At 39.4% G+C, this 16,692-nt stretch overlaps 1 protein-coding gene across 23 annotated transcripts in view; it reads right to left on the bottom strand.

Annotated features, from left to right (window-relative positions):
- The window catches only part of RIMS2 (regulating synaptic membrane exocytosis 2), a 468,287-nt gene that overhangs the window by 20,935 nt on the left and 430,660 nt on the right, over nucleotides 1-16,692 (bottom strand). The gene's annotated exons all lie outside the window — the stretch shown is intronic.

Here is a 16,692-nt window from a genome sequence, read left to right as displayed (position 1 = left end):
CACGTCCAGGCGGCTTCTGAAGGGCTCCAAGGAGGAGACCCCACAGCCTCTGGGCAGCCTGTGCCAGGGCTCCGTCACCCGCACAGCACAGAAGGGCTCCTAGTTTCATTTCTGCCTTTTATGTTTCATCTCTGCCTGCTGCCAATGGTCCAACATCCAGTGAGAAATCAGCCCTGCAACCAGAGGCAAATCCCACACCGCTCCTTGACTTCAAGCAAAGCTCCTTCACTTCTAAAGTGAAGCTTCAGAAGCTTCAAACTTCTAACGCACACCTACATCCTTTGCAGATGCAAGGGTGTCTTTTCTGAATTTACACAATTTGTTCCTAGCTCCAGTACATCATTTGCATTTTTGATTTAACCTCTATGTTCTCACCACCATTTACCTTTCTGTTTATCCAGGATGATTTATTAATGCTGTATATAGCATTTGGCAAATTGTCCCCCCAAACAGCAAGAAACTAAAGCACTGGACATCATTAAAACCATCAACTTACTGCTGTCTTTTGCAGCATCAATAACTTCTTCCCCTATAGTTCACAACACTGCAAAAGCAGTACCAAACCCTGCACATGGCTGTTGTTTTGCTACTGGCACTTTAAACCACAACATTAGTACATGTGATTTTTTTTTTCCCTGTTGTCTTTCAGAAGTCTTTAAATCCCCCCAAATAATGGTAAATGATATTCAGGGTTTGATCTAACAAACTTCACAGTAAAAATGCCAGTTTGAAGCCAAATGAAACTTCACAAAAACTGTTTATAGAGCTACACCTGGAGTGTATTCCATTGAGTTAATATTTGAAAAATACTATTTATGCTTGGATAATAATAAAAAATCTTGAACAGTCAACAGAATAGTGCTTTGCTGCAGAATGAAAACCCATCAGAAGTTCAGCACTCAGGGACAGAACTTACCACCACTCAATCTACAGGAAAAAAAAAAAAGACTTCTTAGTGAACTCATTGTAGTGACAGCTATTTTTACAACATGCATGATATTTTCATTTTAAGACAACTATAATCAAGTATTCCTAATAAAATGTGTTTCATGTGACACCACAAGCACTCACTTTGGGACAAGATAAATCCTCTTTTCCTCCGCACTAGCAAGAAATGATGTCCAGATCAACTTGTCTAGGCTCTGACATCTTATAGATGTCTCACTCAGGCCATATTCCAAAAGGTACATTTAGTTGGTGATGATACTGGATGAGGCACTCCAATTTGAGATGGACACAGCCTGCAAAACATCCAGCCCTCCCTCTAAAATCACCCTTTGTATCTGTACTAGCACTGCATCAAGTTAAAGTGTAGCTGAATTGCAGAGAGAACTTCTGTTTACTCTAAAAAGGTAAGTTACTAAAAGACTGTAAAGCAAATGATAATGATAGTAGCAACAACACATCTCTAATATACAGCTATCATTTAATTTGCAAAAAATAATGAAATGTGTTGATGTAAGTGATAAAGATATTTTAAAGAGATTTGACTGCAAAGTTTTCTATCTATAAAAATAAAAGCGGTCAACTTTCAACATTTTTATCAGTGTAAGATATGGCAGAAAAATCGATGTTTGTAGCTTGATTTATCTTAATAATCAATCATGACTGCTCTGCAGAAGTGAAATACGGAACTGGGGTGGTGTGCCTGTTGCACACCTCGAGGCGATGTGTGGCCTCAGCAGGAATTCGGCTGTGACCCTGCGGCTGCACGGCTGTGCTCTGGGCCCCCACGCTGCTCAGACACTCAGCTCTGAACAAGACTTAGCAGCCACAGCAACTACAATGAGTCAGTGCTGTTGTTAATATTGTACAGTATATATAACAGAAGTGTTACTATCATTGATAAAATCAGTCTGTACCAAGAAAATCACTTTAAATATTGCAAAATCCATAATCAATTCAAAATTACCCCAGTTACAGGTTGTGATACAAGACACCAATTCAGCAAACATATGACAAAGCACCAAGACTCCTTAACATGCTTCTCTCTCCTGATTTTCCTTCTTTAAAATAAAGGCTCAGTGGGAAGAACGAAAACAAAGACAAAGAATTGAGATAAGATAACAGTTGCCAGTGTTCTGGGATCTGGGGAGGCTTTCCTGGAACATTTGATAACGGTTACATTATACAAATAATCTAATTGATGGCAGTCTAGACGCATGTCTTGACTGCAGAAAATAGGATTACCACCCTGGCATTGACACCAGAGCAGCTGGCTCCTGAATGCAAGATAAAAAGCATACATTGCCATAAAGGGGTCCTGTCCACTGGCGTTATGGAAAGGTGACCAAAAGTTTCTTAACACTCCCGTTTAAACCTGCAGTTAGGGAATGCATTCTGGGAATGGAACTGAGAAGGAGTTATTGCCCCTTTCTTCATCACCTTTTCTGCACTTCTGTCAATCATTGACCACAGATTTCTTTTGTTTGCTGCATACAGGGTTTGCTTCAATCACGGTTGTCTTCAGAAAAGCCAATGCAGCTGCCTAGCCTTCTACACATCTCAGTTATCTTCAACTTGCACTATACCTATCAACCATTAGGCATAAGATATTATATATATATATATATATAGAAGCTAAAACAATACACTGAAAAGATCATAAAATTACTTCCCAGTCAGTGTATGTTATCAGATGTAGTAACAAGCTGTTACTTACTTGTCCTGGTTTCAGTTAGGACAGAGTTAATTTTCCTCCTAGTAGCTGGCAGGGTGCTATGTTTTGGATTAGAATGAGAAGAGCGCTGATAACATGCTGATGTTTTAATTGTTGTAGAGCAGTGCTTACACCAAGCCAAGGACTTTTCAGCCTCTCTCTGTCCTGCTAGCGAGCAGGCTAGGGATGCAGCAGAAGCTGGGAGGGGACAGACCCAGGACAGCTGACCCAACTGGCCAAAGGGGTATTCCATACCATCTGACGTCATGCTGAACAATATATAGGGGTGGCTAGCCGGGGTGGAGGGGTGGCCGGCTGCTCGGGGATAGGCTGGGCATCGGTCAACGGGTGGTGAGCAATTGCATTGTGCATCACTTATTTCGTACACATTATTACTATTAATACTATTATTATTATTATTATTGTTGTTATTCTTTTCCCTGTCTTAATAAACTGTCTTTATCTCAACTCACAGGCTTCACTTTCCCGTTTCTCTCCCCCATCCCGGAGAGGGAGGGGGGAGGGTGAGCGAACGGCTGTGTGGTGTTTGACTGCCAGCCGGGCTAAACCACAACATTACTGTACTTTGATAAATGTTATGACTGTGCTGGTGTCCTCATGCCTGCAGAGAGGAACATGTGGCAGCTCCAGCCATGCACGTGAAAGGGGCAGGGTCCAGAAAGCTATGGGTCCTTCACAAGGTAATGCCTGTTTTGCCTGTTTCCCAACATACAAAGAATAACTGTTCTTACCTTGATCATGACTAACATGATCACGAACTCCATTCGAGACTCCCTGTGTATTCCCAGGGCCATGGCTCCCAGTCCATGGTCTGAGTCTTGCAGCATGAACCATCAGTGGTCTCCTACTCTCTGCAAAGATTCATGATATAATGACCACTCCTACATCAATCAGAATACCAGTTTTCTAAATTACATTTTTTAGAAGTCAATACATTTTGCATTTTCCGAGCATTCCCTATCAAGGCAGCCACACTCTTCCTTCTGCTGAAAGAGTAACAGTGAATTTTTCCATTCCGATTCTTTTGGCATTTGCTACTGTAAGGTCAACTCCACCCCAAGTATCAAGCTAGGTCCACAGTACAGATTTCTACCAAAATAGCTTTGCTGACTGACACAGATGTTCTGGGAGAATTCCCTAGTCGTTAGTCCAAGTGTGGTTATATCAGCAAAACAGTGTTCTACTAGAGCTGTTTGCTTTGCATTTGCTGGTAGACAATTCCAGAAAAATGCTTATAGTGTTCCCATCACCTGAACAGTCTGTGCCAGTGGAAGTTTACCTGTAAGTAGTTTAGCCCTTGTAAGGATCATTTCAAGGTTTTGCCTTACACATTTTAAAACCACATACAGATTTGAAGAGCTGAAAGAAATGGCTTTCATATCTCTTCCAAAACACAGATTTCAATTTCTAAGAATAAAATTTAGAAATTTGAGCAAGGTGGGGATGAAGAAGTACTAATATTCTTCTTCCAAGAAACACAGGATGCTTTCAGATCAATGGAGATACCAGTTTTAATTTTTTAAACAAATTTAAGTTTTTAGGCAACAGTAAGATTGCTTGTCCTGCAGTCGGCATTCTCTACTGTATCATGCCTTAACGAACATGAATGAAATCTGGGACAATATGACTCTCTTTTGCTTTAATGCTAATATTATTCTTATTTAAATAACCTATATTTAGCTTTCCCCTCTGATGTTTACCATAAAACTACAAAACCCAAATAAATCATACTCTTTCTAAATAACAGAGAGAGCTGCTAATGTCCTGGCATTGCAGTAATGTAGCGTAGCTAGCTCACAAAAAACTAAGAGGTCAGCACCGGAGCAGAAAACCTTTACACAGCTAAGTATTTCTATTTTGATTAAAATAATTTCACACCTTCCTGATCACAAGGTAATCCGCAAACCACAAGGTGTTGTAGAACTCAGCAAAATATATTGCTTCATAATGCTTCATCAGGGTGAGAAATAAAGAGCACAGAAATAAAAATGTACATGCTCTTTTAAGGTAAAAAAGTTTTTTTTTTTTTTTTTTTTTGAACAATATTAATCTGTTAAAAAATGCACACATGATTTTATATAAAAAAGCATACATTGAGGCTATCTGCTCTCATTATTTGGATCTTAATCCACCTTTTTGTCTCTGAAAAGGGAAATCCACACGGAATAACCTTCTTTATAATGAAACAAATCCATCAGCTTAGAAACACACTTCAGGTATTCACATGTACTCTCAAATATTATTTCAGCTGCCTGTGTATTCCATGGAAGGTTTTCAAATTGTCTTACATGAGACAGTGTAATTACTCTCTGAAACTGTAAGTTCATGAAACATGATTTGTTTCCCTCTGTAATTCAGCCTTCAGTACAGAAGTGACAAAACCAGGGCAGGAATACTGCACTTGAGCAGCTTGGGGAGCACATCGTCCTGCACAAGGAATACGCAGAGGTAACGCACCTGAGTTGATGCAGCAATCTGCTGGTGTTACTTAACAAGATGTACTGTGGAAAAGCACCCTATTACCTTTATGTTTGTATTTTTCCAGAAAAAAAAAATGACAAAAAATTTAAAAAGAAGTACTGAGATGAAATGTGTTTTGCAGACAGCATGTGAAAATGACAAATGAGGACAGAGCAAGGTATGTATCTGTCACCCACTGCTCTCTGGCTCTGCAAAGTCTAGAGAGCACAGTTTGCTGAGACACTGCTGCTAAAATGCAGGTCTGGTTAGATGAGTCTGCCCTGGGAGAGTATTACATTATCGTCAAGTGGGGAAAGCTTCGGCGAGTCCAAATGCCAGCACTGTAAGGGGACATTTGTCTTGCAAGCCCGTAACCTAATTTTGACATAACCTGTAGAAGGTTAATGTATATTAAACGGGGATGATTTTGCAAAGTTCTGCGGCTATCACATTATCTGTTGCTCTTGACAACCCAGGCAGGATTCATTGGCCCTGTGCCACGCCATCTGCATTACTACGGGGCGGAGCAACCACAGTGCTCCTCTGAGGCTTCCCGTGCCACGCACAGCCCCGTGCCAGACCCTTATCGAGGGCGCCAATTTCATGCCAGACAGGTAATGTACATGGTGTGAGGCCTCCAAATCTTAATGAGGGTTTTAGAGGGGAGCCCTACTTAGAGAGTTCAGTCTGCTAATGAGACACCTGAACTTGAATGGTCAGCTCTGAACTCACAGGCTACAGAGCGAGAGTCCGAGGCAGTCAGTGTGCACTGGGATCCTGCCAGGAAGAACAATAAAAACTGCTCTCCAAACAAAGTCTAAATGAGCTAGAGGAAAGAGATATATTTTTATCTACTGATGTCATGTTTAACTGACAAAACACAAATTTTAGCTCTGTTTTATACGGTTTCATACTGTTTGTCTTTCCTGCAGAGGAATGTGTGCTGTTGTCATTACACTACTCTCATTTCCATGGCGTTTGAGTCATAGCAGTGTCTCTTCAGCCATGATCACACAACCACATGAATCCCCAAATCCCACTGCCGATGAAAAACAATTTTATTTTTCTCTTTCACTTGTTTTTACTATGACAATCTACAGCTACGTCTGCATGAGTAAGTGCAGTACCAAGGCACAACCTGAGGCACTGGAACTCGACCATTTCACTGCCACGCTGTTAGAAGCATCTCTAGCATATCATCAGGCTGAACATCTAGCACTCCTCCAATAAAGCCCTGCTTCGGGAGTTAAAGTGGGACAGCAATCACTTCCTAAAAGCTGTTGGAGGTAAGAGAGTTGCAGAGTATGGATTCGGGTAATTCTGTGCCAGCTGGACTGAGCGCTAGAGATCAAGCCTGTGTGTTTGAACGCTGTAATACAGAGAAAACCTGTTTCTCTCAGATAGGACACTACTGGAGATTTAAGACTACCAGGCAGGAATTTGACTGCAGATACAAAGTACAAAGTTCACTTGCCAAAGAACGTACCTGGTTTCACATCACTATGCTACAAATAATTTAGAAAACAAGTTAGCTGTTTGAAAGCCAGTTAACGACACTATCACAGTATTAATGAGTTCAGATATGACTCAAAAGAACATACGTTAATTTTTAATTGTTGTGAGTAACTCGGAACTCTCAGAAACCTCTCACACTTTGCAGATCATCCTGTATTAAGTCCACACGACTTCTTGTGTGGCTGAGTGACTGCTGGTGGGTGTATGGTCTGGCCAAAAGGGGGCATTGGCAGCATACTCATGCCTAGCTAAACTGCTCAGCGTGGGAGAGCTCTCCCAGCCAAAGGTTGGTGCTGTTTAAAACATTATCGCAACCTTCAAGGGAAATAACTAACACACTGCCACCTTCTCGGATGGAAAACCAATACACGGAGAGTAGGATGCATGCCTCTTAAATATCTCTTGAAATGTAATGCCAAACACTGCTAAGAACATAGATGCTACATTGATTTGGGAAATTTCCCAAATAATTTAAATTCAATTAAAATGGCAGTTTGAAGTTATTTCCCTGATATTTCATGTTACGTATGCAGAAATGCCACACATTTTTCTTACACATTTTTGCAGTTTCCAAAAATAGTGACCCTTTCACCATATCTATCCATCTCGATCTGTACACATTGGATTATATATGTCTGCACTATTCTTTTCATAGTTTCATATTTAGGGACTGACAATAACAGACAGAGAGCTGTAAAATTCCCTAGACTAGTATACTACTGGTACTATTACTCTTATTACTACTAGTAGTAGTAATACTAGCTAATGTTTACTACAGACCAGATGTGCTGATATAAATTTGGCCCCACACCCGACCTGTGCTGGATTCTGGAAAACACTGAGCAACTTCAGCTTCTTTATCTACATTTGCCTTTAGGAAATAAAATTTATTTCTCTAGCTAGTAAGGTGTCCCACCCAAGATGATCTAAAAATATCCTTAAAATATAGAGAATGATTAAAAATAGCGTAGAATGATGTCATAAAGATGTAATGGGCTACAACTTAAAATAAACTACAATGAAAGCACGTAAAACATTTATACATCAAAATGCTCCATATTTTCTTGTATCCACATTTTGTTTCAATTATAGGTACTTTTTTCAGGCATATCCAATTCCAGATCTAATTTTTTAGCACAATAAAGAGCAAATATTACATAGAAAAGTGATATTTTCTTTTCCTAAGTTAATTTACACAGAAATAAAATCATACCAGTCATCACTGGGTATCATTCATCACACCATTCGGCACTTTTGACTGTTTCACTGAACCAAATGCAGCAACCCAAATGTTAAATGGAGAGTAACAACAGCCCACAGTACATTTCCATGGCAGCTGGCAGATCCAGGCACTGTTATGCCAGGTTACGGGGTAGGTTAGACTGGGTGGATAACCTCTCCCGTAACTCAGGTGCAAGTGTCAGAGCAATGGTGCAATCAGAGTGCACACTGCGTGACACTGAGTCATTGAAAAACATGCAAAGAGAAAGTCCTAGGAAAAGCGTTTTGTGATTGCTAAGATTTCATCTAGCATATGGTGCTATACAGATTTCCTTCAAAGTCTTCCACAGACAACTGAATCAAGTCTGCTGAGAAGACAACCCTTGGTCTTCAAAGCCTTGCAACCCTTACAGCACTATGCAGCTCTTTTTAAATTTTAAGACAAAACATTGTAGGGGAAACATTTTTAAGTTGCTACAGAAATATACCTCTACCCAGGCAAATACTTTCAATTTAGTTTTCAAACTGTGGTTGCTAATAATACCAAAGGAAATCCACAAAGTCATAAAGTCACCAGACTTTGAGTGCTTTTAAAGGAAGCTGATTGTGTGCAAGGAAATGTCTGGAAATTGCTTTGCTCAAACCGCTGGACGAGTGTGCTGGAAATACCCTCTGAGCACACAACTCGTGCACATGTGCAAACCCGTGATTCACATAAACCATCAAAACAGCAAATTCATGCACTGACTGGCTTTCCAAAGCTCCCTCAGACATGTGGCTCCGAACCCTTCAGGTATAATTTAGGTTGTCACCTGAAGTGTAAAAGAGGTGAGAGAAGTATCATAAATGTACCTCACATTTTCATCCTCCAAGCCCCTCTTGTTCATCTGCAAAACTGCACATAAGCATGTGTCTCTGAGTAATTTTCACACTTTTGATCCGTTTTCCTGGGATTATGCTATATTTGCTATTTGACTGTATTTCAAAAGGTTGGTCCTTTACTTTCAGCTGGCTACTTTTTGTTGCCATGTTTAGTCAACATTTCCAATTTCAAATGCATTAGCAAATAATACCCTACTAATTTTTGCCTAGCCACATATATAGGGAGACAATTAATATCAATTTCCATTTCATCAGTGTAAATTCAAATTGGCTTACTGAGGTGAGGAGTATGAAGTCCTCAGTGGAAGGGAAAGTGAAATGTCTCTCTTTTGCTTTATCTGCTAGTATTAGGTATTTAAAATAAAAATGAACATCTGGACAACTCTAGCAAAGAATGGCCCATTTACCAGTACAAAATCCAGTAACTCTGTTCTTTTTCAGGGGTCAAGGCAGTCCCCATCACTAGTGGTAAGGGACTCACATCGGTGCAATGCTCTTTCTCTAGGTTAGAGACTAAAAGAGAGTGTTTTGCTGAAAAAAATAAATAAATCTATTTGGACAGTTCATGCTCTGTGAAATGATGGGTTTACCTACACAGCACAACAGAGTTCATATTTTAGCTCAGCTTAGGTACTGGAAACTGCAACAGTGCTGGGTTTGGGCAGGCTAAATAGTTCTCCAGAGTATGTCAGTTGTTTGTCTGGAGTCAGCTCAGGTATTTGTGGCAGTGCTACGTCGTGTGGCACTGACATGCAACAAGATCCATCTCCTCATTTTCACAGATTAAAAGTAGGAGTCTAGTTTAAGCCAGCTTCCCAAACTCCCTCTGTAGTCACGGGAAGAAACTTTGAAACACTCTGACTGTAGCAGATTGCAGTGCCAGAGTACCAACTACGGCAAATGAGTGACTTTTCATTTGTGGGGAAGTTAACAGCCAATGTTAACTGAAAATAAAAAACCTACAGACTCAATTAGGAACCACGTGCAGCCACACAAATAACAGAAGCAAACCTGGAAGATAGAACCACGAACTACTAATACTGCTAACGCGCAGCAGCACTGCAAAAGAGGCTCCCAAACCTTTTTTGGCCATTGGACTGGCATAGTTAAGGCACATCAGGTTTTGAACCCAACACAGTGCAAGACGGTACAACATACGACGACTTCTGAGGTCTCTAGTTCTCCCACCCCAAAGCCCATGGGACACTTTAGGGCAGATCTCACAGGCAGCTTGCCTCCCACTGCCAGCCCAGGTGGGGCTGCCTACTGGGACTGCTCCTTTTTGGTACATACACCTGTGTCTGTCCGTAAGACCACACGTATTTATATATGTAAATGTACGTATACATACACACGCATAAGAAACGCTATTTTGTGTTTATCCACACACGCTTGCATCTGTATCATATTAACAGTTTTTATACTGCAGAAAGTACGGGAGTTGATGATGAAGTGAAAAAAAGCAATCAGCACAACAGCCCAGCTGTGTAACATATCTCAGTACTAATGGATGTTTGTTTTGAAATATTCTTGGATATAAACTGTATGTTAAAAATAACCCCCAAATAATCAATATAACTCATTTTTTATTAAGAATCTAGGATCATTAAATCATTCTCCATAAATTTCAGTTGAATAGCACATAAGCTGTTTTATAAAGGAGCTGAGAAACTCTCTCCCCCACTTATTTTGGAGATCTGTCAGGAACTCTGGGTTCTCAGAACCCCAAAAGTCAAGCCAATAATTCTTTGGTTATTTCTTCCACCCTTGCCCCTGCCCTTTTGTTTCACAAACAAAATAAAATAGATACACATTTTGTTAATTAAAGTTCTTTTTTTTTCTTTTCTGTATGAATACTGGCTATTGTTACTTTCTAAAATAATCTTTTGCGGATTTAACAAATGTCAGACTTTCATCAGAATTCTGCATTTTTGTTTAGAGAGCTCTACAAAATTCAGTTAGAATAGAAGCAACCCACTAATGCAAATGAGTTATGTGAATACAGTTTTTTCTACATCTGACTATTATGTAGTGCGTCAAAGATAGCTGACTCTTTTCTTAATTTTACAATGGGGGCTTTCATTTAATATTTTAATGTAGTTTAGTGAATAAACCTCTCCTAATTTTCTCTTTACACTACTCTAAGTCAGTCACACAATGTGTAATAATCTTAATATTATTGTCAGCTTGGGGAATATCTTTAGATTCAGGGTCACGTATACATATGACTTCAAACCTGCATGCATGAAAGGAGAGGAAAAACATTCTAAAAACACGTGACAAATGACCATATTAAAACATTTTTCCCTTTACAGAATGTTTTAAATTTGCATTTAAACCTTATTTTACTGTGTGCAATGTGATATATAATAGAAATGTACAGACCTCACAGTCAAAATGCTGATACCAGTGTCTGTTACAGACACGGGGCCAGATGCTTACACCTGTGTGAATAGAGTCATTCCCGGAACCCCTCCAGATTAACTTTACATTTGAGGTTTCATAGAAGTATATCAGGTAAGCACAGAAAGACTTATGTTCTTTTTGCTTCAAAATCTTCTATAATTAAGCTGCCATCATGTCTAGAATATTGTTCTTAGGGGAGAGATAAGTATTCTTAAACAGGATTAAAGACAAATAGCTTAATAAAATGTTAAGCTGTTTAACTGGAACAATGAAAAACAGCATTGATATGAACTATTCAGACTTCTGCAAAAAGCCAAATAAAACTTACAATGGATGAGCCTTCAGAGTAAGGGAAAAAGATGTTCCTCTGTAGAGCTGAATGCAATACTGAATAGATCATACATAAATTCAGGTTTCCAACATCCACACAACCCAGAAATCAGCCTTCTGTTTTCATGTCCCAGACCAAACAGAAGACCAGGACAAAAATGGACAAAACATAAGAAAATAGAAACGGCCATACCAGGACAAACCAAATGTCCAATTATTCAATATCCTGTCCGGTAGTATAGCTAATACCAATGCCTAAGAACTGCATGGGATAAAATAAAAAATAAAAATAAAAATAAAATAAAATAAAATAAAACAAAACAAAACAAAATAAACATGCATAGGAAGGAATACCTCTGTTCCATTAACCACTACTTTAGTGTCTTTCTCAGTTAAGGGCTTTCTCAAAGGCTTTGGTGCTTCTTGCCATGGCTAGGTCCAACCCACCTCATTTTGTCTTATCTCTTTTTGAGCCACTATATACATTTGGCCCATACAGTATCCTACAGAACAGGTCCCAGAGTTTAACTTTGTGCTGTGAGGAAGCATTTTCTCTTGCTTTTTTTCCTGGCAATTGCATACTGTGCCCTAGTTCTTGTATTGTGAGAACAGTGAATAAATCATTCCATAGTCACCTTTTTTTTTTCACAGCTCTCAATTTTCTCCTTCAGCCATTTTTTTCTGAACCAAAAAATCCAATCTACATTTTTCACCACTCTTACTGCATTTCTCCATAGTTGCTCTAGCTCTGTGACCCTTCACAGCCTTCTGAGGCTGTCAACCATCAGAGATGCACACAACAGAATAATGATACTAAATTTCTGCTCTGCTTTGGTATATTCTTTTCCTAATAATTGTAACATCCATTTTTTTGGGAAAAAAACAACAACAAAAGCAACAAAAACACCAACATACAACATAAGAGCTTGAATGTGAAGTCAAAACAGGGGCAGGAAAACGTTAAATCACAATTTCAGTTTGAGATGACTTTACAATAAATAAACGTTCTCATTTTTTGAACAAGTTCTAAGCTTTAAAGAGTGATGAAAATATCTTGCTTCAATTTTGGAGAGCCTAAGCACACAAAAATCTGTGTTCAGACAGTGGTCTGTGAAAGTAGTGATCAACTCTGGGTGCTTAAACCCAGGAACCCACAACTCTTTTAGTACATACATTTTGACTCAGGCACTATGCCTGCTTTGTGTTGCATCCTGCAGAATAAAGATAAATCAGATAATCCCAGCTGAAGTTCATTTATGAGTGACAGAAAAATGGACCTGGTCTATAATTTTCACTTTACTCTATATGAAGACATAAAGCTATTGAGAAAAATAGGAAACCTTTTCAGACTTCCTAATTAGGAAAGTCTTTGAGATAAGGAATATTTTGCAACAGGTCTAAGGAAAGTTAGTGGCTAAGATGTTGGAAAACAGGTAAAGAGACCCATCAGAGGAAGCCAGCAAACAGCCCTGCAGAGCAAACTGAAAGATGTTAGATGAAGATGAGATATAAATGAATGACGAAGTAAGAGGAATTGCTTCTTAGGCATACATCAACAAATGATGAGAGTCAAAGATGTATATGTTTAACCAGGAAACACCTCGCTCAGGGATTTGATGCAAATTGTGCAAGCAATTTTTTATACGGGACTAGGAGAAACCACTGAGCATCACTTCCAAATTTCAACTGGAAAAGAAAAAAAAAATCCTCCCTTTCATGTAGTTTGGGCTACCTGGATGAAGCTGAACCAGCAGGATGACTGTAGACAAATACCCATTAAAATTGCTGGCTCAAGTCACATAAAGGAACCTGTAGATACAAACCCTAACGTCAGCCGAGTCCTGGTGACACTAATAAAAATCTGCAGGAACATAAAGGCTCCTGGAAGGCTGTTTACAAAATCAGCACCCTAGGAAAAAGAAGTTTTGACATAGGCGACTGAACAAACACGCCAGCTGGAAGACTAATAAAGGGTAGTTCCCCTTCTGAATTTAGTGTGAACAAAGATGGGCTTTCTTATAGGAAAGTAAAGATGTGACGCATGAAAAGTTTGTCACAAAAAGGAACTTCAGTCATCACATGAAAATTGTACACGAGAGGAAATCTCCAATACATTATAAAAAGAGGAAGTAGAAAAGACAGACTGTGACAGCAGCAGGAGATCTTGTTGTGAGGGTTATCTCCTGAGACCTGCCAAGCCACTGTTCAGTTCACAGAAGATTGAATTTATTCTTTTGGACTAGGTGAAACTAACAGAGAAATATATCCATTTTTATTATTGTGATTCAATTACAGAGGCCAGAGAGGCTTTGGTTATATTCTGCGCTCCTCCTGAGTGCTGAGGTAACACACATAACTCCTATTATAGAAAATCGGACTTGGCTTTCCGCTGACTAAAGCATCAAATAACGTGGCCATTGCCTTTTCTAGCTCCTCGAGTCCCTACCAAGTGCTCCCCAGGTGGTGGGAAGCAGGTCTGTCCAGCTGCTGCCCTCTGACCAGCTCAGCCTGCCACCCAAGGAGCACTCACAGGACAAAGACTGGAAAACTGCACAGCAAGGCATGACCCACTGCTGCTGTGAGGGAACAGAAGGGCATGAAAGAGGCGACCTTTGCCCAGCAGATTAAGATTTGGCAGGTCTCATATCAACAGTCATCGAAGGTGCTTTTGAGCTATTAGTCAGACTAATCTTTTCTTTTGTTTGCTTGTGCTCTCTCGCAATTGTCCTAAACTTTGCCATAGCATCCAAGGTTCCTTGCTAGACAGTGTGTGTGGACCTTCACATGCTTTTTACCTTATAAGAGGACATTGTAACTTTGATTCACAATTTTAACTCAAACACACAAATTAGTATCCAAAAGCCATCTCTAGAGACACCTTTTTATTATGAAGACTTATGAATTTATATGGATCCTTCACTTTCTAATGTTAAAATTTCTGCTGAGAACCAATGGAGTCACAATTTGCTAACTTTTAGATGGTTCTGTGAACATTTTCTTCTTTCTTAGGATTTTGACAATAAAGGGATGCTAGAAGAGAAAAAATGTAGTTTTTAATCCCAATGGACTCCCAGTAAAAATAATTTAATTTCAACTTTTGTAAAAGCTGTCTTTGACTCAAATACAGGATGACTGAAATTTACAAAATAAAATTATTTTTAATTTTTAAAAGCATCACTATAAAAAAAAAAAAACCCACAAACATTTATTTTCCAAGAAAGGTAAGGAAATTTGCTGAGAATCATCGCACTAAATGAAGTTTGCCAAAATATATAAATAATATCAAATTTAGAATGCAATTTTTTTTTTAAAGGGTATTCTTTAGCCTCACTTATTTCATGTCAAGTTCTTGCAACTTGAATCCAAAATCTGACTTGGCAATTTGATCGGGGGTGGGAGGAGGCAGTCTTTTGTGGCAGGGGATGTCTTGGGGGCCATTGAGGCTTATCTCCTGCTGTGGGACTTTTGAATCCATCAAGTTTGAACAGACTTAACATTTACAGGTGTGTTTTTCCAGTCACTCATCAAGTGGCATTATACGCTTTGTAACAACTGCCCCGCTTCACTGTTCATCTACAATAGTGACAAAGGCTCAGTAAGCCTCAGCATCTGGTTCTTTGCAACAATCCTGTTGGGAAGATCAACTAATGAAATACTTGGGTCTGACTGCAGAATAGTCTTGTCAGTCAGCAAGGCAGTAGGAGGAAACAGTTAAAAGCAGATTAATTGGGGTAAGAAACAATGACACTGATACAAAGTAGTATGAATATTATGTTTTAGTACTGAATATAACAAATCTGATCAAATGGTAATATGAAGAACAGGTGAACAGACTTCTTAAAGAGTTTTGAAGTTCAGTAGAAAGGAACACATCTGTGACTTGTGTTCCTTGTGACTGAGATACTTTAATGACCTTTTCTTTAAAAAGCTGTACTCTCAAGACTACACATTTATTATTTAGCATTGTGTTAAGTACCACTGCAAAATCAGAAGATAATGGTCATGCTCAGAACCTCTAAATGATGAATTTGGGAGTGGAATGAAGTTGCATTCCTGTTCCTTTTATGGTTCTCAAATGTCTGTCTGTACTGGCAACTTATTTTCAGTACAAATACAAGTAACATTGTAATTATCCTTCTATGTTAGCAGTTTTTTTATTGTATTAAAATGTTTTAAAAGGAACACATGGCCTTCACTGGCATAAACGCCTGTATTGTGAAATGGCCCCACTCTGCTTATGCCTGCCTGTTTGCGATATAATTTTTCATCAGTATGTGTATATTGTATTTCTATTACTGCAAGTTACCACTTTTATGAACAAATACAGTATTGTTTGCTTTCACAAAATAAAATGAAATACAGTAGTTCTCTGAATTATTAAGACCATATTTTGGAATTACTGCAGCATAGCTTGTTAATTCTGAGCACTTATTATGACCGGATGAAGTAAAAAAGAATAATATCCATAAAGGTATCGAAATACCTCCCGTTAATGGCTAGGATAAAACTAAAATGCTATTGTTTTGCATTCTAAGACAAATAGGCTGTGCAGATGTATGAGAAATAAGCTTACTGACCTACTGTTAATGCATGTCAGACAGTATGAATGAAGGTTAAACATATTTTGAGATTATTATTATACTCATTGACAGCAGCCCTGTGGAGAAATACTTAGGAGGTTCTGGTGGATGAAAAGCTCAACATGAGCCAGCAGTGCATGCCTGCATCTCAGAAGGCCAACTGCATCCTGAGCTGCATCAACAGAGGAGTGTCCAGCAGGTCAAGGAGGTGACTGTCCTCCTCTGCTCTGCCCTCGTGAGGCCCCACCTGGAGCCCTGCATTCAGCTCTAGGGCCCTCAGCGCAAGAAGGATGTGGGGCTGTTAGAGCGGGTCCAGAGGAGGGCCACAAAGATGATAAGTGGCTGGAGCACCTCTCCTATGAAGAAACACTGAGAGAGCTGGGGATGTTCAGCCTGGAGAAGAGAAGGCTCTAGGAAGACTTCATTGCGGCCTTTCAATACTTAAAGGGGGCTTATAAAAAAGATGGAGAATGACTTTTTACTTAGGCAGATAATGATAGGACAAGGAGGAATAAACTAAAAGAGGGTGGACTTAGACTAGAGGTTAGGAGGAAATTCTTCACTCAGAGGGTGGTGAGGCAGTGGCACAGGCTGCCCAGAGAAGCTGTGGATGCCCCA

The sequence above is a fragment of the Cygnus olor genome, chromosome 2, assembly GCF_009769625.2.
Source record: "Cygnus olor isolate bCygOlo1 chromosome 2, bCygOlo1.pri.v2, whole genome shotgun sequence".
Lineage (NCBI taxonomy): Eukaryota > Metazoa > Chordata > Aves > Anseriformes > Anatidae > Cygnus > Cygnus olor.
The sequence above is the reverse complement of the archived record's forward strand: the minus strand, read 5'-3'. Positions and strand labels throughout refer to the sequence as shown.